The sequence below is a fragment of the Montipora foliosa genome, chromosome 10, assembly GCF_036669935.1.
Source record: "Montipora foliosa isolate CH-2021 chromosome 10, ASM3666993v2, whole genome shotgun sequence".
Classification (NCBI taxonomy): Eukaryota; Metazoa; Cnidaria; class Anthozoa; order Scleractinia; family Acroporidae; genus Montipora; species Montipora foliosa.
In genome coordinates, this window is record NC_090878.1 from 34,675,543 (window position 1) to 34,680,198 (window position 4,656).

The window sequence follows — 4,656 nt, forward strand, 5'->3', positions numbered from 1 at the left end:
CTAAAAAAACAGCTGACCTCGATGGGCTTTAAGCTTGAGCCCGCGATATGGTCACGTGATACTGGTCAGCGCATACCTTGTTTTGACAGGTGTCAATTGATCAAAATGTATTCGGTACCACTTGCATGATACTGGTCACATTGGCATATATGGAGGGATGGACGGACAGACAATCGATGACGTCATGGCTCTAAAACCAAGATTTCTCGCATCGATCCAGGTGATCTGGTGACGTAATGTGGAGGACTGGGAAGAATTTTAACGCCGTATCCCACAACCGCGCGCGGTGTTGTTTCCCAACTCCCTGCAGTATTTCCATTGCCAAAACTCAACAGATCATTCCGTGTCTACCACATTTCCTGTTACTGAATGAACATTCAAGTAGACCCAACAAGATCTAACCTCGCCTCTGCCATGTTGAATTCGAAAATAAGGCCGTGCGCGGTTGTGGGATACGGCGTTAAAATTTTTCTCCCCAGTTCTCCGAATTACGTCACCAGATCACCTGGTGAGTTACTATATTTTCTTAACAATGGTGCTCTGCGCGTGCGCGCCTTGGGCAGTCTTCGCGTTCGCGCTAATTGTTTGCGCGCACTTTTTACTGCGCAGATAACGCGACTCTAATATGTCACGCATTACTTCAAGCAACAAAAAAGCCGTGGAAAAATTTGCAGGCCGGCAAAGGAGTGACACATTTATTTCCAGTTCATCATGAAACGTCAAAGAGAAAGGAGCGGGAGGCTGGAAAAGGTCTGGAAAAGGTACCTAATCGAGTAGTAGCGGAAAGTTTTGAAAATTCGAGGAAAGGTTGGTTTTTATAGCCAGCGACATTGCGTGAATTTAAGGGGGTTGGTTTTTTGAAATGTTGTTATTACACTACGAACTTCTTAGTTCAAGATGAATGCATGTTTTTGAAGTTCTTTTTCCTTACTTTCGTGAAAATAGAGCTGAATTGTATTGTCTTCCTCGTTCACTTGAATAGTGCAGACCTACGGGGAAACAACCAGAGGTTATATTTCACAAAAAAACCAAACTCCAGAAGATGAGCATCACGGCAATCCAGAGGTATGATACAAAACACTAACCTAATAAAGATAACGCCTGCTTGAAACTTCGCTGCTATGCTTGAGAGAGTTTTTTTTTTACAAAACCTTTATCGATCGATCCTGTCCAGTCCTTCCCCGACAGGTCACGCAAAAACGTGACAAACGAAATCCTCCAAGAGCCTCGCAACATCACATCGATCTTACTTGTTTAGATCATTGGTGACCCATGAACCACTTACTCTTCTTACATTCTACAAAATATAATAAAATGACAAAAATCACAATGTAAGAAGTTATCTTTTTTAGAACTCCGGTTTTCCTCCCTATTCAAAATCGACTCACAGCTAATTGACATCTAGCTGTGGTGCTGTGCTCCGACATCAAACATGGACTGTATAGCGGCAGCCAGAGGCACCTTTGTATGCTTTCAGCCCGATGTCGTGAGCCGCGCCCTTCGCAATTCAGTCCTCGACTGCAAGTAAGGGTGATTAGCACTAGCATATAGCAAGTGTGAGGCTGCCGTTGTGCTTCCCAGATAGACAAATTTGTTGACATTTTCAAGAGAGTTTTGATTGCTCAAGGTTGTAGTGATATCATTTCTTTCCTTTGCCACGTCCATGACCTTGGTCTTCTTCGAGTTGATAGTGAGACCAACACTTTGGTTTTGCCAAATAGGCTCAGAAACAATATTGTGAGGGCAGAGTAAACCGCGATCTGTTTTCCAAGGAATTTTGTCACAGACTATAGAATTTTTATTTACAGTCGCTGCTTGCTTGCTTGCTTTGATACACCTTTAAGCTGTATATTCGTGTACAAATCCAAGGAATTTTGTCAGACTGTAGAGTTTTATTTGCCGCTGCCTGTTGCTCGCTTTGATCACTGCACCCCAAGTGAACGCCTACTTGTCGCCTTGTAAAGAATGTAGCGCGAAGTTACGAAAAAAATTTGTATTTATACTTTAGAACAACCGTCTCCATATAACAATGTAACACCATGCACTTTATGTCACTCCAAAACAGCGAACATTAGAAGAAAAATCAAATAACAAACGCGGGGGACCTAGGAACCATAGTCCCAGCTGTAATGAGTCCCTGCTGTCACATGACCAATCATCCAACTCTATTTCGCTCCTGAATAAGCATGACGGCTATCTCTTGATCTCAAGATAATCCTGTGGATTTAGAAGTCATCGGTGAAAAATCTACCCCGATATCAAAGCATAAAGGTACCTCACAAGCTAGTGAAGTCTATATTTGCCGATCGAGAAGCGTTACATTTGCTTCGGTTGGCTTAGCATAGTGCACGAGTCTCTTCAACCTGGAGCATTCAAGGCTCCTGCCAAACAACCTGAGACGCAAGCGAAAGAAGCAGGAGCGCACAAAACCCAAAGGCTAGGACAATGGCTGCATGATACAGTGTTAAACGGAGATGGTGAATTAAATCTACCTCAATCTAAACAAACACGTTTGAGCGAAAGTTTTAGACCATGACCAAGAACTTGTTGGCGAGTGAGCAGTTAGCAGCTTTCCTTAATACCTTCCGGAAACCTTTACAATCTGCCGCAAATTTCCCAGACCTGATGTGGACGCGGCTTATACACCGATGCTAGATGAACATTTGTCTGCCTTGTACCTGGTATCAGACAGGCCGATAAGGAAAACAAATTTCTCCAGGATTGAGTATTAGACGTAGTTGGCCCAATGGCTTTTCTGTAGGAGCACTTGAATGACTGATTCTCCCATGCCAAAGATAATGGTGAAGTAGTGTTGTCCTCTGATCAAAAGCGAGCACTAATCAGTGTATCTTCCCATGGGTTTCGTTTGATTAGCAATGCTTCTGCTATCGTGGCAAAAGAACACCGTTCCGTCGTTCTTAAGAAGATTAATGGTGAAAGGTCCTTGGATTCACTAGCAACGGAGAATTTCCTTGATGCCAAAAGAAACCTGTTTAGTGATGGCTTTGGGGATCGTCTCAGAACTCGATCAGAGAGAGCTAAAACCCTTCAGCAAGCTTCCAATGTTGGTAGAAGTAGTCAGCAGTTTTTTCGTGGACGTACCGCTCCTTTCAAATTGAGAGGGGGAAGAGGAGCTGGTGCCTTTGGAAAACCCCCTGTACAGTCGCCCCATTTCGAGGCTTCTCCTGCTTCAGATAGAGGCCAGCCAGAGGCGGAGGTTATCCTTTTCGGCTACCATCCCAGACAAACGGTAACCCCAGTCAGTAGACACCAGATCTCAGCTTCTCACAAGTATACAATTAGATTTCGAGGTTTTAAAGTTAACTCATGTACCTTTAGCAGATCGACTAAAATTTGCACAGACCCTTGGGTTTTAGAGGCGGTACAAGCACATCACCTCGATTTTATAGAAATTTCCCATCAGGAAAAAAATCCCATTACAACGTTCCTTTTCTCAAGAAGAAATTCCATTAGAAGAGAAAGAAATTCAAGAGCTGTTTAAAAAGAGAGCCATTCATGTAGTTCCTATGGACAAAACATCAGGGGTTAAACAATTTGAATCAATGTCTGAGTCACAAGCACTTCAAGATGGAAGGGATTCACATGCTCCACGACCTTCAAAAAAAAGACGATTTCATGGTGAAACTAGATTTGAAGGATGTGTACTTCACAGTACGGAATGAATAAAACATCAGAAATTTCTCGGATTCTTATGGAAAGAGAACGCCTCAGCTCCAACAGTTTTTTTTTGCCAAAATCATGAAACCAGGAGTGGATGGGGGGGGGGGGGGGGGGGAAGGGCAAGGGGAAATCGTTGCAGGTTCCCTGCACTCGCTCAGTTAGCTATAGATCTTTGGCAATGGTCTCTCAACCATAATTTGGTGTTGGAAGCTCAACACATACCCGGGGTTTTTAATGTCAGAGCAGACTAAGCGACCAAGAATCCCGAGCCCTGTTGGATCACAACGATTGGCAACTATCTCAGGTTGTTTTCAATGTCATAAATCAAGCTTGGGGACCCCTTGACTTAGGTCTCTTTGCTTCCCGTCTCTCCGCTCAACACGTAAGATTTTTCAGCTGGGGACCAGACCCAGAAGCAGTGGCATTCGATGCATTTTCCCAGGACTGGAGCAAGGTGCGGAGCTACGCCTTTCCCCCGTTTGCTTTAGTAGGGCGCTGTCTCAGACAATTTCTAGTTCAGGAGGTATCAGCTCTAGTCCTGATAGCCCCTGTCTGGCAAACACAACCATGGTATCCACTTCTTGTAGACCTGTGTGTAGCCAACCCCTTGTTAATTCCGAGTTTTCCAGGCCTTCTATCTTTGCAGGGGCAGGTTCATCCACTCACCAACCTCCAGTTTGCAGGTTGGCTTATATCAGCCAACCCTATACTGAGAATCAAAACTTGCTCCTGGCAGCATGGAGGAAAGGTACTTTAAACACCTATGCCTCAGCTCGGAGAAAATGGGCTAGCTGGTGTTCTGAAAGGGAAATTAACTAGTTCAAGTAGATATCTCTGCCATTTTAGAATTTCTAGCCTTTGAATTTCAAATGGACAAAGCTTACAGCTTACAGAACCATCAATGTGTATCGCTCGGTTATCTCTATGACACACCCTAAAATAGACACCCTTAGAGTGGGAGAACACCCATTGCTT